We start from the raw sequence: 20252 nt of genomic DNA on the forward strand, positions 1-20252 counted from the left end.
CACAAAAGATCAGGTTGACAAGCACAGGTGGACACAAAAACCTTACGGGAGTCACACAGGGTACAAGAAAAACATGACCAAACTCGAACTAACCAAAACCAAAATCAACGAAAACACAGATCACGGCATGCGTAAAGAGATTCTATCCAAGGTGAAGGTAGAGGTGGTCAAGGCCAAATAAGAAGACGCTGACTTGTATACTCGGTTGGACAGTATTGAGAGAGAGAAAGACCTATAAAGGTTGACCAGATAGAGAGATAGAGAGGGTGATAAAGGATAGAGATTTAAATATGTTTACTAGTGGCAGTAGTGTGTTGGATAGACGGAAAGAACTAGTTAGACTAGTACAGCACATGTATGAGGGCTGAAGGACAGTGGTGAGGTATGCTTTGGGTGTGGCGGACAGTTTAGGGACTGCATCAGGGTTTGCAATAGTGATAGATAGGCTGATGGATGATAATAGACTGGAATCCTGATTGGCCAAGATCTTTGCAGATGACATGACCTGCATTGAGAGCATGGAGCAGGTCAGGCAGAAGAACAGAATATATGCAAGAATTAGAGGGGTGGATGTGTGTAGATATGGTATTACAGTGTTGTTTCACTTAGGAAATACAATTTTTTTTAAAATTATTTGCGGCCATTAAATTGACATCTTTACACTTTAAAAATTATCAAATTAATTTTGCGCACTAATCACCAACTCATACTTGCCATATCTTGTCAGCATTCCCAAATATGTGTGAAGTACAGTATTACTGAGAGTGATTACTTAAAATACACCCAATACATACATACATACAAATGAAACTGTAGATTTGCATACCGTGCTGTCAGGCCCAATCTTCTTGGCCCACTTTAATCCACCGTGCAGGAAATTAGAATGTTGCTGTCATTTGGAGCACATATTTGCTAGTCTCATTTTTGGGGAAAGAAATAGTTGCTAGAGGGGTTGAAAATGTTGCGAAATATAGCAAAACCGTTATTAGGTTGGCAACAGTGCAGACACAAGTTGTAGCTCTTGCTCGCTACGTTAGTGTTCGGTCGTTCGCGAACGATTCGTTCAAAAAGAACGAATCTTTTCAGTGAACGTGAGTGAACGGATCACTTCCTGAAGTGATTCGTTCTTTTCGCAGTTCATTTGAGCTCACCCATGCGCATGTTGTCAATCTTCGCGATCGACCAATCAGCAGCCAACGTCAGATGTAAGCGGAATTTATTGAACATACTGCCACGCTATTGGCCTTCATGAAGGAATCAGTGATGTCATTTCCCGTTAACCAATGATTTAGTGAGTGAACTGCAGGAATCAGTGATGTAATTTCCCATACCGAACGATTCCGTTTTTCAAGGGACGGTTGGCAAGCCTAAATGTGACAGCAGTCTGAACCGCGCCAGTTCGCATATATTGTTATATATATGTTATATATATATATATATATATATATATATATATATATATGTTATTCGAGCCGAAAATGCACTCCACGTGGGCGGAGGGAAAGCGGTGGCAGCCGGGAGATCGAATCTGCAAAGTTGTTTTGAATTAGAGTATTGACTTTACATTTGACTTGAAGTTAATCCCACTTGAAACATGAAGCATAAAAGTGGACATTTATGGTGATTGTAGTAATTCAGCCACGGCTCAGATCGTCTCATTTTTTACGCGGGGTTATGACGTGACGTCATTTTCAGTGACGTCTCCATGAAATGAGATCTAAAAGCCTCGCCTCATAATTTCCCCCAAATGCTGTATTTATACCTCCTACCGGATCGCTTCTTTTTAGACGACACGCTGGATCACATTTACTTCCGTAAACACTACGCCGTGAGTGACGTTGTCTCTTCTTCGGTGCATGCGGTTCACTTTAGTGACGCATTATGTTCACACATGAAAGAGACCGAGGTCACATTCATAATGTAATATGAACACTTGCACAACAATATCAGATTTTTTCAGAGCAATCGCCCTGATTTGCAGACGCTGTACGTAGAGGTGCAGGAGCAGTAGTCCTGTTAACCAGGTAAAAGAAATATTCAGGCAGTTAATTTGCAAATATTTATTTTCATTGTTCAATGAAATAGTGCCTTTGTATTTTTAAATTCAGGTCAAGGGTACACGCTCCGAAAGCCCAAAGGGTAACTGCTCACTGCATTTTTGTTTGCTCGATGGATAATTTAAGTTCAGTTTTTTAATGCATTTGAAAGAGACCTGGCTTCACCTCTACGATTTGTGTTTGTAAGAGTTCAACGTGTTCATTTCATAAATAAAATGTAATTTTCTGAAATATGGATGGACTGCATGGATTTCATAAGCAAGACACTATTTTATTAAGTGTAAAGATATACAGTATATACTGTATATACTGTATGCTAACATCTTCATTTTTTATGTCAAAACGTGTTTTCTTTACCGTGGAAACTGGGTCGAAATGGCTCTTTGAGTGTTAAAGGTTGCCGACCCGTGGTTTAGACACATCTAGAAGTGAGACAGTGAGTGGATTGGTGGAAAGTTGATGAAGAAAGAGCTTCCCGGCGAGAGAGCTAGAGGAATTCCTGAGAGAAGATTGATACAGTAGATGTTGTGAGGGAGACACAAGGGCAGTTGCTATTAGAGAGCAGGATCCTGAAGATAAGTCAGTAAGCTTCAGCTCACCCATTACCCAAATGAGAATAAGCAATAAAGAAAAGTTTGGTATGCCACTTAAGATCATCAGCAACTTCTACAGCTGCACTATTGAGAGACATCTTGACCAGCTGGTATGGCAGAACTATGATTATAGACAGCAGACGCCTCCAGAGAGGGAATCCTGGATCAAGCCTTTATGAAATGCTATGACTGCTCTCAAAGTAAACATTTTCTCTTGCAGCACCAGACTGGTGGGAAATTCAAGCAGGGCAACTTCTGTCCAACTAGTACCAAGGTCGGTGTCAATCCACGCACATTCTCCCAGACTGTAGCAGTGGGGAACATCCGCTAAACAATAGAGCCTTTTTACTGTAATGTTGTTCTACTTTTTGAATGCAGAAGGACACTGAAATGGATTTTGGATTGGCCTGAGGTAAGTAGAGTCAGGAAGGCTCAGTCCTTCTTTAGCAGCATTCTGAAGGTGAGTCATGCCACAGGTCTGCAGGACAGCAATGTTGGTACACAGTGGAAGAGAAGTGGAACTTCCCTTGTTATGAGTACTTAGACTGCAGTACTGTGAGGAACATTGTTTTTTCAACTTAACACTTGGAAGATTCCTCATGGCTTTCTCAATCACTGCAGAGATGTGACATTGTGCATCTATTTGGAGCGCACTATAGGTCAGGTGGACAGGCTTGAAGATTTCCCTCAGGAGTTCTGCCTCTTTGAATACACTTGTTGTGCCACACCTCCTGTAGCGATGTTTTTTAAAAGTTGGAGGAATGGGTTGTCACAGGTCTTGCTGCTTACAGCCTTTTCAAATGAAAAGCTGTCACAAAAAGAAAAAGAAAGACTCTGAAACAGCATCAAATGCACAAGTGTTGAGCACAGCGACTTTCAATTTGCCAAGTTTAACAGGCTGTTGTCGGTTCCCATTTTTTAACAATTGCACCTTGACTTTTTTACGTCCCACAGATGAATCCACATGCAGCCACTCAGGACAAGGAGAGAGATATAAACTCATCTTCCTTTTTTGGATGGAACCACTAAGCCTCTCCAGTTTTCAACTTCATTAATATGAAGACTGTTTGCAGAAGCATCAGACTCATCACCAAGATCAGCATTAGTTTTTACATTTTCTTCTTCACTCTGAGAAGTAGTGGAGACATAGTCAGGTCGTAGCATCACCTACATCACCCTTTTCACTTTTTTGTTTTGCAGCAGAAATCCGCCTGTTTCTCTCAATGAATGCAAGATGACGAGCAAGGAACCGGTCGACACATATGGGAAGGCTTTAATGCTTGAAAAGCATAATGTTTTATGATGTTGAACTCTGCTTCGACAGCTGTCGAACTTGCAGTGATGCTGGTACTTCGGAAGAGAGGGACCATTACCCCTATCCAGAGTGGTAAGTAACTTCCAAGTCTTATAATGTGGGGAATAATTTCAGGGAGGAAGTGGATGTTATCTCTCTCCCCATCAGGCATGGCAAGTGACCTGCTCTCCTCACATATTTCTGACACCCACTGTCGACCATTAGTCTGGATCTGCTGATGATGTGCCTCGACCGGTTCCTGTGCCTGAACCTCTTCATCTGGCATGCTGACGAATTCTTCTTGTGTAATTTGAGCTTTCAGGTATTTTTTGCACCTTTCTGATGGGAGAGGAGTTCCAGAACTGTCATTACCTTCAGATTCACTAAGTGCTACAATAGTGATGGCCCGTAGAAGTTCTTACATTGTGACTTAAGTAGTTGTGCTAATGAGCTCATGAAGAAACAAGATGTCTTTTATTTTGCAGGCAGTCGCTGGCAGATCATTTTGATGTAGTGTGAAACATCTACCCTGAAAAAACATGGCCGCAGGTTTGCATGCTGTTCCCAATCAAGACATTAAAGCACTCACTGATGTAGGTCTTCAAATCAGGATGAGGGGTAAAAGCCTTGACCAGAGATCCAAGAATGGTGAGAGAAACATCACTCACAGCTTCTTTTTCCAACCGGTGCACCTGCATGAATCCATTCCTTCAGCCACTGTGTGATAGCACAAACATCATGCTTCTCTGACAACATATGCACCACTGGTAAATGAGAGCTTTTATTTCCTGTCATAACACCCTGATAAAGGAAGATATGGCCAGACGAATCATTCGGTCTCACCAGTTTTTTAACTACTGAGCAAGTTGCATCAAAACATACAGTTGGATGAGATTTTTTGGATAATGTCTTGTAAACATGCATTTGTGTTTGACTCTGTGAGATGCACTGTACTTCAACAGCTGCATGATAAAATTAGATTTTTATCACCTAATGCCATTTTTCTCTTGTTTTGCCTTGTGCAGGGTGGCCAAATTTGGGAGGTGGCTTGGCAGGATCTTCAAAGTCCATCAGTGTCTTTGCCTGCGATGCCCGCCATTACATGTGGTTCCATCCTGCCCTCAACAAGTTGTTTGGCTATCTGCACACGCAACTGCCCAGACAGGAATCCCTTTGAGCTGCCAGTGTGCAGGGAGTCATCAATGTTCTTAATGTAACAGTTGAGCATCATTGGACTGTTGATCTGGGCTCTCTGTCACAATTGTCAAGATGGCCATGACACTCCTTGCAGTATCCTCTGATTTCAATATAATTATTTGTGACTAATGGGTAGACCTTGGCTCTTTTGAAAACAAATGTGCAAGGAAGTTTTGCTGCTTTCCAGATTTCCTCATTTATTATCTAGGTCCAGGTGCCAGGCTTCAAAATTGTATTTTTTCTTTTTTAGGTTTGGCAATACTTATCTTTGTATGTAGACTTTTCTGTAATAAATTCCTTTCATTTATCAAAAGGCATTTGAAGCTGAAATGATCATTCAGGGAAAAGGGAATATGATTCAGAGCCTGTGTCATCGCTAGTTTAAGGATCAGTTTCATGAAGACCGAAGCCCAAAGCTGACCAGACGTTGTGTCTCTTTGCCTTAACAATGGTGTTCAGAGACTTGCAGTCATCTTTTTTCCCAGCACCTCACTCAGATCCGTTCACACAGTGGCATTGGAAGTGGCAATACTGCCACTTTGTAGTATGGCCTCTTTCGATGAGCAGTGAACTGCAAAAATGGAGTCCCTGTCGACTGCTGGTTGTTTAGGCATCTAGTATAAGGACACATTAATATAATCGGGATTCATTGCTTGAAATTTTGTGTTTCCTGCAAGGCATATCATACTCTGTACTAGGGCGGTTCGATTTGGCCTAACAAAAAAATCCATATGATTTTTTCTCAAACCCGATTTTCCGATTACGATTTCTTTGTCAAATAAAAATAATGAAAAATGAAGTATTTTGAATATATTTTATTTCAACTTAATTTTTCTTTCTTTGAGCTCAACATGCCAGTCAATTTAACTTAATACACACAGAACAATCCATTGGGATTAACGGCATTTTACTTACACAATAGACTTCAGACCTGTTCTTAATCAAACCAATAATAAAGAAGAAAGTGTATATACCATCTGAAATGAAATCCTCATGAGAGAAGGTAATCAGTCAAGTCTGTAAATCAAATAGTCTGTCAGCCAGTGATTTTGCCAACCGGCTAGTGACTAGCCTTTCACCTTTCTCCCTGGTCTTACTTAAACATAAATCAATGATTAGTGCAAAACTGTCACTCAATAATACAATGCACTGTCAAGCTTGAGTAAGCATGCATAGTCCGGGTGGACCAGAGGTCCGTTGTAGGGGAGAAAAAAAGAGACGCCTTTCAGACGTTGAGTTACTTGCTCACAAGTTGTATTGTACATGCGGGGCACACACTACACTGCAGATCTATATTTGCCCGATTTATTAACTAAACGCTCATTTGCCTGAGCAAATAGCAGAATCGCCGGTAGCCATGCATGTTGTTGTTTTCGCACTGTGCGCTCGTGGGAGGAAGCGGAAATGCAGAGGAAACTACGGTGGCTTAGATACACCAAAAATAAAAAAAATCAAACGCGCCCGATTTGAACGTTATTAAAATTGTTTTATCTAGAAAATTCGGTTACGGTTCAAAATCGCTTAATCGAGGAACCCTACTCTGTACTATGCAGTTTTCTGATGCTTGGCTTTAAATAAAATATTAATGGAATAATGGAACTTGTCTAGAGCAGAACAATGCATATATATATATATATATATATATATATATATATATATATATATATATATATATGTATATGTATATATATATATATATGTATATATATATATATATATATATATATATGTATATGTATATATATATATATATGTATATATATGTATATGTATATATATGTATATATATATATATATGTATATATATATATGTATATATATCGTCAAAATGTATTTAGCTGTATTTTTAAATTCAGTTTTCACCCTGAGGTCGGTGCAGTTGCTAAATTACAAGGGTCCAATGTGAATAACAGCTAACTATGTAGCAGAGTTAAACATTTTCAGTTGTTTTGCACTGTCGTTATGATACTATCGGTGATTACTTTTCTATAGTTAAATGAGTTTGTACAAATTTTACTTACAATGAAATAAACCCTGAAACTTGAAGTTAGCAGGGTGTGTTTCGAAAATGGACCAAAAAGAGGAGACGAATATCAGTCACGTGACTGAACTGTTGTATTTCGTGCACGTGCCTCAGTGGGGTAGGCGGGGGGTAGTGCTGTCGAAAACCAGCTTTCTCTACAAGTCTGAATAATACATAAATGTTCTCATTTGCAGAGGTGGGTAATCCAGGTCCAGAAAGTAAAAACCCTGCCACAGTTTGGCTTTAGCCGCAGGTGCTTCTACTCAACCGGCAGGCAAATGAGCTCAGTTGAATAGAAGCACCTGTGGCTAAAGTCAAACTGTGGCAGGGTTTTTACTTTCTGGACCTGGATTACCCACCTCTGCTCATTTGTGACACAAACTTAGATCTCTCTCTGCAGTGATACAGAATTTTAGCGAACTTACACGTGAAAGGTCAACAGTTGTGCCCATTTGGAGGAGCGGCTGGATGAACTCCAGGCAAGGCAAGGCAAGTTTATTTGTATAGCACATTTCATGCACAAGACACCTCAAAGTGCTTTACATAAAATATCAAAAGCATTACAGAAAGAGAAATAAAACATTAAGAATGACAAAAATCTAAATCACGAACAATATTTAGATTAAAATGATTAAAAGCAAGATAAATTAAAAATGAGATAAAAAATACCGTGCAGATTTTTTTGCAACTCTAGATGACTTAAACATAATTTCTAATTGAAAAACAAAAAAAATGGCCGACCCCTGCGATGGCTAAGAAGTGATGGATTTTGCTGCTTTACTCATATTCTACAAACGCAATATTAATCAGAATGCGGTGTTTCAACTAGTGGGCCTGTCGGGAACGTATTCTTGAAAAAAATATGTTTGGGTTGATTACTACTTTAAGATAAGAACAAGAAATTCAAATTAGTGTCAGACAAAACAATTAACAGTACCATTAAGTTTAGTTAACAGCCTGCAAACGCTGCAGGCTGTTTTCAAAATTTACAAGCATTTCTACTTGCAAGGAATTGTACTACTTTGGACTTTACTGAATTTAGAGACAACTGTTTATATAAATTCTCACAAGTGTTGGCACTGCTTTGGGTTTTGGATGTACAGTTAGTGTCTCGATGTGTTGACCTCAGGATGATACGCCACTATTTTTTCCCGGGCTGAAAAAACAATAAAGGAGGAATGCAAGAGAGCCAGTTAGAGCATATGAGTAAGTCCCAAATATGCACTAATCAAATGATGGTTTGCCATTACAATAACATGTTGTAAAAATGTATGTGGACAGCCTCTCTGACCAGTTATATCTGGCCAAGGCAGCGGGGTTAGGTGGTCAGATTGGTGGTCTGGAAATGTTTTGCAGACTTAGAATACCACTTCAGTGTAAACCTGATAGATTCAGATCCCAATGTGTTAAAATACAAACGTGTCACTCTACTTATGAATGTTTATTTCTGCACTTTATTGGGCGACCTTTTAGAACAAATGTTTGCATCAGTGGATTGGGGTACGGAAGTGATCGGTCTGCGGCTAGAAGCCCCGGATGGGGATTTGATGGTGACCAATGCCTTGTAGGATTGTAAATCAGCTATTTGAGGACTAGTGTCAATCTATTTTTTTATGTCTGTCCCTACTAGTAAGTGTGTGTGTGCGTGTGTTCGAGCATGCACAAATTCTTGTGCCCAAGAATCACAGATATATGTTATTAAAATGGGCGGCACGGTGGTCGACTGGTTAGCACGTCCGCCTCACAGTTCAGAGGTCGTGGGTTCGATCCCGGCTCCGGCCTCCCTGTGTGGAGTTTGCATGTTCTCCCCGTGCCTGCGTGGGTTTTCTCCGGGCACTCCGGTTTCCTCCCACATTCCAAAAACATGCATGGTAAGTTGATTGGATATTCTAAATTGCCCCTAGGTGTGATTGTGAGTGCGGATGTTTGTCTCGGTGTGCCCTGCGATTGGCTGGCAACCAGTTCAGGGTGTCCCCCGCCTACTGCCCAAAGACAGCTGGGATAGGCTCCAGCAAGCCCCGCGACCCTTGTGAGGAGAAGCGGTACAGATAATGGATGGATGGATGTTATTAAAATGAATAAAGTTCCCCTTAAATGTGCTGGAAGACTTTCATGCTTATTGTCCAAGAAGGCCAAGATGATACCTTCTTGAACGGTGTGTTTTATTTGTTTTATGGCCAACTTTATTGATTTAAGGTGGAAGCAAGCCTGGCAGCTATCTCAGTGCGAGTACCTTAACTTCATCTGTAGGAAGACAAAGGTGTCGATAAGTTATAGAATGGCAAACCTGTGATTTTGTCATTCTGTATCCAACTAAAATAAAATCTAACACCCACAGAGAGGCAGCACAGGTGGCTGGCCTAATTAATTTATTGGAAACAGTTATATTTATGTGATAACTAGCATATGAGAGGTTTTTACATTCGCACAGTGAAAGGTGGCACCCGTTACATATACAGTGGCAAAAAAGTTTTGTTTAATTTAATCAATTTTATTTCATCAAGTGGCTGCAGAAAATAGAATCATCTGGATCCAGATTTTTTTTTAATTAGACTATAAGACAACTAAAAAAAAGAAATCTGGATCCAGGTAATTTTATTTTGACGAAATTAAATTGAATAAATTCAACACACCATTTTTGTCTGTGTAGGCCTACATTTTAAATTGATTTATGCTGGTTTAATATTAGAAAACGATGTCCCCAGGTTGTATATGCCTGAAAGTGTCCTTTACCTCGCTAATTACTTGGCTAACTAACGAGCTAACTGGCTGGCAAATAGGCTGGTAAGTTAATGAACCAAACCAGCTTCCTAGCTGGCAGCTCAAAATAAACATGGTCACAGGTGTTGTGCACAAGTTTCATTTACTGATGGAGTAAATTAACTCTCATACACACCTTCACAAACACATGTTGTAACAAACCCAACTTTTATTTGAATTTATGTTGATGCACCCTCATGGAGCTTTGACTGATGAAAGTAAAGAGAAACTTTCCAAAAATGAGAATAATGATGATGTGCACGTTTTCACAAAGAAATTGTTGCCATCAATAAAACGGTGAAAAAGAGAATATAAAGATTTAGTTTTAACATGAGTTTCATAACCCAGGTGTTGAGTAGATCAAATATCCCATCTTGGAGTGACGGATGTTGACCCAGCTCAAAAATAACCCAAAATGGGTAAAACATTTCAGAATCCAGCATTTGGGTAGATGAAACAACCCTAAATACATTTTTAGTGTTTATGTACCGTTAATTGCACATTACTAAGCCATCAAGCTAATATTTTGTACCCCTTATACTTTTGAGAGTCACCGGACTCCCAGTGGACGTCAGATGAACACTTTCATTGGCTTAATTGAAAATTAATTTGTAAATATTTCCCATTGAGCTAATGTTGGACACTACTTTGCACAAATATATAATTGGTTTTGTTTTGACTGCATAGTTATTTGCATTTTGCACATTTAATTTGATTAGAAATGGACTGTAATCAATCACTTCAGAAATCTATCAAATAAACACTGTGGAGAGAAAATAAGTAAATTTGCACAACACATATTTTGACCTCCTCAGGAATATTATGTTCAAGCGTTATCGTCCATCCATCCATCCACCCATCCATTTTCCAAACGCCTTATCCTCACGGGCGTGCTGGAGCCTATCCTAGTTATCTTCGGGCAGTAGGTGAGATACGCCCTGAACCGGTTGCCAGCCAATCGCAGACATTTGAAATATTTTTGGAAAATCATGGGCGTTGAGTCCTCCGGGCTAAACAGGAAAAGGGCCATCCAGATTGTTATGAGCGCAAAGTTAAAAAGCTAGCATCTGTGATGGTATTGAGGTGTGTTAGTGCCCACACAAGTACATACAGGTTTAATAAGCAATGTCTTTTTCATGGAGATCCCTGATTATTTCAGCATGACGATGCCAAGCCACATTCTGCACGCGTTACAACAGCATGGCTTCAAATTAAAAGAGTAAGTAAAAGTATGAGACTGGCCTGCCTGCAGTCCAGACCTACCTCCCATTGAAAATGTGTGAGGCATTACGTGCAAAATACAATAATGCAGCCCCCGTACTGTTGAGCAAGTGAAGTTGTACATCAAGCAAGAATGGGAACGAATCCCACCTCCAAAGCTTCAACAATTGGGGTCATCAGTTCCTAAATGCCTATTGAGTATTATTAAAAGAAAAGGTGATGAAACAGAGTGGTAAATAAACATACGCCTGTCCCAGCTTTTTTGGAATATGTTACAGGCATCAAATCCAAAATAAGTGCACATAAACAACAACAACAAAAAAGTTGATCAGTTCCAACTTCATTGGAATTGTTTTTTTTTTTCAGTTGGGATTCCATTCCTATTCTCTTACCATTATCCCAACATCCTCCAACCACTGGGAAAACTTCATCTTCGTTTGACCATGCTTCCGTGGTTGTTCTTCCTTTCCACTTCGAATATTACACTCCTTCCTCTCTTCCAGTACGGTCTCTGGCTCTTTGTGTTCTGTTCTTTGTCAGGCCCAGCTTCCTGGAATTCATCCAGAGGATGTGTTACTTTGTGATCTCAACAAACCAATGTCTTGATTCCTTAGCCTATTCACAAGACACAGCCACTCTATACTATTTCAACTTTTTATTCCCGCCATGACACGTTCTACATATTTGCTATATAGGGAACAACTTCAAAACATCTCGGGGCATGTTATATATGGTTAGAAAACTGAGATTCGAATGATCCCAAACATTATAAAATACAATCATATTTGCAGGCTCGGTGAGCATTTAAGTCAAACAATCCCTAACACAAAAAAATACGGAATTCACCATTTCAGCCTCATGAATGTCCAAGGCAATATCATAATCCATCAAAATTGATCCCATTATGTCAACAACAGTCCAGTAAAAGTATTCCAATAATTAGTCCACACTAAGCCTTACATCCATAAGGCCACATTATTAGCTGCTGCAATCGTTACATACAATCGTTACAATCAGATATGCATATTTTGGACATATTTCAAGTACAGCTTCAAATTTACTTTAGGTGCACCTTTTTAGGCGTTCAGGTAAAAACGCCAGGTGGAATTTTAAAGGGTTAGAGTATACAGTATGTGAATTCATTTGTTAGTGGTACTACTAAAGGCCTGTAGTGAGTATAACACATAAGATATGGCGCATCTGTATGGTGGCGCCAATGTCGGTGGATCCTGCATATCAGCACAAGGATTGCTGCGCGTTTACCAATTCAGCAGACTGGTCTTGGCCAAGCCCGTAAAGAAAGAAATCCCTCCTAGAAAAATATCCACTCTGATCCCCATTATCATTTTTATCATTTTTCACACTATATGATTGTTTATGCAAATATTGAAATCTTATATATTGCTTTTTTTTGTTTTGTTTTGTTGATGTTTTTTCATAGAAAACCTGATGTATGAAATTTCAATAAAACTGAATTATAAAAAATGTATATTAACCTAACTAAAAATGTAAGTATTTAGATAATTATTCATTGATGAATAACTCCACAATGTGTGGATGTACATTAGACACATACACAAATGTTCATCATCATTAATTATGTCAATCCCTTCAAAACTTATTAGCAATATTCCGGTTTTGAAGAGGATATAAATCCGTATCGGAATATCTCTATTGAAAGGAACAGTGGTTTGTGTTCTACACATGCTCTATCCGCAAGAAATCTTTGTCTTTTGAGTGCATGAAGTACTTGTGTGCTTCAGCGTCTGGCGTGCAACCAAAATGAAATAAACAAGCAGGGATAAACAAACATGGGGAAACTCAGACACAGCACAGCAGCATTCTTGAGGAGCAAGGAGGAAAGCCAACAACTTCATAGTGTGGTGAAAGACATGAATATAATGTATTTTATTGATGGTAGAAAGTAAGAAGCGAAAATGACGTCTACTTGCGTCATGACGTTGTCCATGTGTTGTGACTTAGATGGGGATATTCCAATTGATCACAATTACCATGTGTACGGAATAACTCTGTCTGCTCACACATGTAAGCGTGTTATTACGAATGATTCAGAAACAGGAATTTTTACCAAAACCCGAATATTGTCAACATATAAAAGTAGTAAGTGTTTCCAGTAAAATTAATTAGGCCCGCAACAAATCAATTTTGGCACCACCTGTGCATTGTGGGTTTTAGGTTATATTACAGTTGTATAGAGAATGACAAAAGCACAGGTAATCCATTCCATAAGTTATTGATACCTACCGGTATGTCTTCCTACAGATAAAGTTGGAGACATTACATCGAGACAGCTGTCCGACTTGCTTCCACTTCAACTCTATACAAGTTAGGTGCTAAACAAATAAAACACACCGTCCAAGAAGGCAGCTTGACCTTCTTCAACTATAAGCATTTACAGTAAGCCCTCCAGCACATTTAGTCACACACACCCCCACACACACACACACGCACTAGGGGTGGGAGCGATATTCGTTTTTTCGATGCATTTTTCGGCGTATTAAAAAGATTCTGAATCGATTCATAGATATTAATAATCACTGTTTAAAGTTTAAATGAAAAAAGCTAAAAGCATGCGCAAGTGATTGAGTGCATTTGTACATCAGATTACTATGCTAGGCTAAGATAATACGTGACAAGATGGCGGAACAAGCAAAACCTCATACGAGCGCAGCGAAGTCAAAGTGTCAAATATAAATCATTGCTCTTCCTTGGGTTTTTGTTTTTCAAAAAGGTACCGGTGTTTTGGATTGACTATAAAATGTAAGCCAATTTAGTGATGCATCGGAATTGGAATCAAATCGAATCATAGGCCTCTGAATCGGAATTGAATTGAATCGTGGGCCTCGGAACCGGATCAAATCGTGAAGTACCCATAGATTCCCAGCCCTAATATTTACAGCATGTTATTGTGATGACAAACTGTCATTTGATTTGTGCACATTTGGTCCTTAGTCATACTCTCTCTCACACTTGCTGTCTTTCCATTCTTTCTTTATTTCTTTTTCAGCCTGGGACAAACACGGTGGAGTATCTATGTGAGGTCAACACATCAGACACGAACCATACCTCCAATAACCAAATTGTAGACTGTGTACATATGAATTCAGCCAATAGTTTGCAGTGTTTGCCGGCTATTAGAGACTCACTTTAATTTTATTCATTTTGCACAGACTTGTTTGTCTGCCACTGATTTGAATTTTTTCACTATTTTGCATTAAATTTAATTGAAGAGTCTAGTGTTGTTTATTTCATAATATATGTTTGAGTGACCAAATCTAGCATATATTTAGATATAGGTCTACTGGTAATCAATTTGGGCGGCACAGCAGTCGGCTGGTTAGCACATTCACCTCACTATGTAGGGGCTCGAATCTGGGCTCTGGCCTTCCTGTGTGGAGTTTGCATGTTCTCCAGTGCGTGCGTGGTTTTTCTGTGGGTACTCCGATTTCCTCTCACATACCAAAAACATGCATGGTAGGTTAAGTGAAGACTAAACCGTCGGTAGGTGCGAATGGTGTTTGGTTGTGCCCTGCAATTGGCTAGCCTGTGAGCCTAGTGAGGATACGCGGTTCAGATTATTATTCTTACAGAATGAATGAGTGAATTTTGAATATTGGATAATGAGCATTTGAATAGATTACTGAACAAAAACATGGTCGTTGAAACAACCCAGAATTGTAGTTAATTTGACCCAACATTTGGGTGAAATATAGAACTCACCCGCTGTATTAATCAACCAACCATCCAGCTGCATACCTGTCAAGTTGTACACTTTCTGCGTTATTTGTGCAGGTTTAAACATCTTTTCAGAGATGTACGCCGTACATACCTGCTTTCCGTCAGCATTTCTGACAGCAGTCATTCGAACATAATGTGTAAGATTATATACAGTTATGTTAGGGCGAATTTTGTTGAACTTTGTTAAGAGTCAATACACCCCGGGGTTGATAGGTATGCAGCTGGGTCAAACTAACTACTGTGGCCATGGTACTATAATAGCCCAGCAGGTGGGTTAAAAATGTGGATTATTTTTGACCTAATTGTTTTTAGTGTATATACTGTACCAGTTAATGGTCTAATAAGTTTCATGGTGATGAGTCACTGTTGCAATTTTTGAGTTGACTCAATTCATCCCCGCCAGTCATTTGCAATGCAAATGATTCCAGAGGCATAGTTTCCTTTTACCCTCTTTTCTGTCGTGCTTTCCTCATTAGAGTCGTGGATGAACTGGAGCTTGTCATAGCTGACTTTGGGCGAGACGCAGAGTACACCCTGGACTGGTCGCCAGCCAATCACAGGGCACATGTATCCATCCATCCATCCATTATCCGAACTGCTTATCGTCATGCGGGTCTCAAGTAGACAAAGCAAAACAAAAAAACACTCACACATCATCCCTATGATGAATTTAGACCCTTCAATTAACCTAACATGCATGTTTTAAGGGAAAGTCTGAGTATCATCAGAAAATTAACACAAGCATAGAGAAGACATGCAACCTCCACACAGGATTTCAAGATTCAAACCCTCAACCTCAGAACTGTCAGGCAGATTTGCTGACCAGTCCATTACCGTGCTGCCTATTTTAAGCAATAACTGGCCATGTTTCCATTGTTCCATTAGCATCCCTGATTTGAATTCACGCTGCACACACGGCAAGCCTGCAAGCAGCGGGGCACAGTGAGCAAGCTAGTTACCTCTTTGACACATTAAAGTTGCAGTCTGTCGCCTGCAGCACTTCATCCAACAGCTCTTTGTTGCTGTTCATTCTTTTGCCATTATCCCTCTGCAATATTTCAAAGTCAGCCAAATAAGAATCGTTTTGCGGATGCATTTTTAATGAAGGATATTTTAATCAACATGATTTCTGACAAACATTGTATTAGGGGATTAAAAACACCAGTTTTTGTTGTGACATTTATAGACTTTTACTGTGAAGTCGGAATGTTTGTTTTGAATAAGCAGGCTTCAGTCAGTGACCACCAATCCAAAATTTCATTCACTCCATTATTACACACACAGAGGGGCTTGCATCAAAGGCTCATGGTCTCAGGCATCTTTGTCCCGTCGTATCTGGTCATAGCTATTTACTTATAATAACATTTATTTACATGCAAATCCAAGAGAATGTTGTAAATCTACAGAGCAATGTGTATTGTTTACTCATGCATATTTATTATCTGTGTTTTGAGGCCACATTGCATATCTAAGAGGATTAAATTTCAAACTCACAACAAAGAATGAATGCCCGGCAGCAGAACCCAAATGTGAAGACAAATCTGCTATCCCATCTTAAATCTGCTGCCAGACAGACATAGGTGAAAAGTTCCATTGTGATGGTTTCTCTAAACACCTTTGCTGAGCCCTGGCAACAATAGCTGTGGGTCACACTGCTCTCTCTCTCCTGATGAAACATTGATGTCCTAAATAAAAAATAGATAGCCCTGAAATGTGATTACAAGTGTATATTACAAACACGTCTTGGGTGAGACCATCAAAACTGCCACTCAATAGCCTTGGGATAACGATAATGATAATGGGGAAACTGGTGGTGAGATTGTGTGGCTTGTTTACCCTCTCATACAACTGCCGTCACAACCTCAAACAATGTGTTTCCCTCTTTTAAAGTACAATTTTTTCACAAAAAAAGGCTTTGCAGTTTTGTCCTCCAAAGTCAAATGACCCTCAAGGTCATACGGATTTTCCAAGAATAATGGGCCCCATTCACTAACCGTGCGTATGCACTAATTTATGTGCCCAACGTGTGTATGCATGTTGGATGCAGATATGTGATTCATCAATATCTTCGTACTTATGACTGCTTGTTACGTGATGTATCGGTTGCTATGCAGTTGCTATGGTCCTTTTATGCTGTCATGTAGGCCTGAAGTCTTACAGTTTAAAGGTTTGAGTTACTGTGACACGTTGTCAGTACGTCCAACCTTCTTCAAGTGAGGATGCAAACTCTCTTCCAGTCCTGATCTCTGTTGTTACTTTGTATTTTTGTTGATAAAGACTTTAATCTTCAACTTTCGTGTCATGTCTACGTATGGGTCCAAATCCCGATCGTCATGTGAAAGTACTTGAATTTGTGCGTATTCACAAACAAATTTTGAACCTCCTCAGACCATGCGGAAGCACAAGTGATGATGGGTAAGCCTTCGAAACAAACGTCAAACACACACCTTTTACCCAAGATGCACAACATATTGAAACTTTTTTACTTATAAAATCAATAATAATAATGTTAACGATACAAGCCGTTTGCTAATGCTTTGACTATAACGTTCTAAATAACTGTGGACACCACTGATCACTTTCACCCTCTGCCATTCAAGTGTGTGTATGGGCTTATGTACTGCATGAGTGAATCCGCCAGTGTCTGTGTATGTGTGTGAATCACTGATGTATAAATGAATGGACTAACAATGCAGCTTACTCACTGTCTGGAGAAGCGAAGCCCCCGGCGGTCATCTTCCGTTGCCACTCGCTAAGCCTGCCTAACTTGAATACATTCATTTCTCTGTGGCGTTTTCATGCTATTTTCTGTATCCCTGGCGAAAATGCCACAGCGTTTGGTATATGGTTGTACCAATAAACCTGGGAGAAGCGCAACATGCTCATTTCATCTGGAAGAATGCGACTTTAAATTTTCTTTCTTAAGGTATATCTCTCAGTGCTACTCAAAATTTGTTAGCATCAAGTTGTCAGAATCGTCAACAATGAAATCAGACCTGGTGTGTGTGTGTGTATATATATATATATATATATATATATATGTATAGGTAGATGTATTTATTTATTTATAACACGTCTTTATGTATTCCTTTTGTTTACATATGGCAATTTTCTGTCCATTCACTTATAGGTTCTTCAAACGCACGGTTTACACAAATGTGATCATTTATCAATGGCGTTTGTGTAGCATAAATTATACATTTTCAAAATGTCAATGTTTTTGCCATTGCCATTGTATAGCACATTGCTTTTTTGCACCAAATTGTACCACAGAATCACAGGGAGGGGCTACCCAAAGATGCTTGCAGTCCTCCTAGTTTTACCCAAATATACTCCCATGTTATTCAGCACATTTCTTCTATTGCCTCAAATTGCAAAATGCACAACATTTTATGAAGAGAGAAAATGAGTAGAAGACACAAAACTGTTCTCAGAGTGTATTTTCATAAATACTCTCAGTAAATCAAAGTACTTCATTGATCATTCACTGTAAAGGCCAGAAGGAGTCCAAGCAAATATGAGGGTGGGAGCAATAATGACTCTCAAACCAAAAGGAAACCTTTTTCTCAGTGCCGTTATTCCTGGTAAAACCATCACACTGATGCATAAGATAAGCTTGTTATTTTGGGATCATGAGCAAATCCTATCTTTTGCAAGCTTGTGTCCTTTTCATCAGTTTGGCAAAGGTTAATCTTTTTCTCATTTGCAATGTCCATAGAATCCTCAAAAAATACTCTAAAAAGTCTTGTCTCTGTACTATTTGGCAAAGTCCAGCGTGGCATTCTTGATTTTCTTGTTAATAAATGGTTTGGATCTTCTAGTGTACTTTCATTTGTATCATTTGTTTGTGATCTCATCTATTTCTGTTCCCTGGATGTTGTTGCTGATGTCACTAAGAGTTGTTTAAGGGTCTTTATTTACAGCTCTCAATATATTCATGTCATCATCAGCTGATATTTTCTTGGTCCGATCAGTAAACACGGAGGTATTCACACGTAAAACGGCTAGGAAACAGAACAGACAATTTCATGCTATTTATTGTTTGAATCTTCATTTTCCAGCTTTTCACTACAGTGTTCAGTGTTTTGGATGAAGTCTTGGCATAGGTTTATGGACGGATCCCTTCTATTTAATTAGACTTGGGATGGGCACTGAGTTGGGCTGGCACACCACTCCAGAGGTTACTTTGTTACTCATTATAAAACACACCAGTCAGTGACATGTTCTGGTAGTCTTGCAGACAACAGAACTTGTAAACAACTGGAAATAAAGCAAACTTTGTTTTTTAACAACCAAATTAGTCTTGCTGTTTGAAAACTTTTGATAGAGAGTGTAGAAATGATGAAAAAAAAAAAACAATAATAAAAAAAAATCTTTTTATATAATTCTATTCCTTAGATGTATATTCTAAAATTAGGCATTCATGCAATTTTCATTTCATTAAAATCAATTTAATTAAGGGAAGTTTGAAAGCCACTAATAAATTGGATTTATTCTATATTAATTACCCCTGTTAATTTTGAAATTATTTTGTTTGTCATTTTCTTTATTTGGGCAGCAGTAAGAAAACATTCAAGCCTACGCTTTTTCACTGAATGGCTTCATCAAGGATGGCCCCAACTGTTAGGAGGTGGCGTCCAAATGGAAGGAACTGGGACTTAAATGGAATAGCAAAAACCTCCCATGGGAAGGTTCGAACTAAAGGGCGAGGACAATGACAGCATGTGACGCAGGTGTGACACAAGTCTGATTTTGCACTTTTATCAATAGAAAGCCTTGGCACAGAGCAGCAGCAGGGGAAGAGCCATGACCTTGGCAGTAGGCGGTGTCGGCTGGGATTTTAAGTAGGATATCCTATGCCAAAGGTCAAACAGAGTGAACAGGATATCCTCTCTCCTCGCCTCTCATCTCCTCTTTCCTCTAAAGATCTCCCTTTGAGACAATGCATTTCTATGCAAAAAAAAAAAAAAAAAATGTGCTTTTCAGAGATGAAGGGTTCGTGACTGTGTAAAATAATCATTATCAGTCTCTATGTTTTTCTCTTGGCTGTTTTAGAACTAAGTGCTTTCATATAGTTCAAGATAAGGGAAACGTAGCTGGGACTAGATGCATGCCGACCACCAGCCATTCTCATTTTGTTTTCTTAAAAACACTGTGGTTTATACCCATTAGAGCAGGGATTCCCAAGCAGGATGCCATGAGAGCTCAACAGTGGTATTATTCAATTTATCTTAATTTGTCAGGAAAATGCCATTTATTAATGAGAAGTAAATGAGGTGCATCACAAACATTCCAAGACTGGTGTCACAAACGTATTACAAATCCAAACTGCAAGTTTCTCCTTTCCA

The 20252-nt window shown here is 39.2% G+C and overlaps 1 pseudogene; it reads left to right on the forward strand.

The window, feature by feature from the left end:
• The first annotated feature begins 2835 nt into the window (after positions 1-2835).
• LOC147147791 (uncharacterized) lies at positions 2836-5245 on the forward strand (annotated as a pseudogene).
• Positions 5246-20252: the final 15007 nt, after the last annotated feature.

Source organism: Filicampus tigris, chromosome 5 (assembly GCF_054856515.1).
Source record: "Filicampus tigris isolate MCC_2025a chromosome 5, RoL_Ftig_1.0, whole genome shotgun sequence".
In the NCBI taxonomy this organism is placed as follows: Eukaryota; Metazoa; Chordata; class Actinopteri; order Syngnathiformes; family Syngnathidae; genus Filicampus; species Filicampus tigris.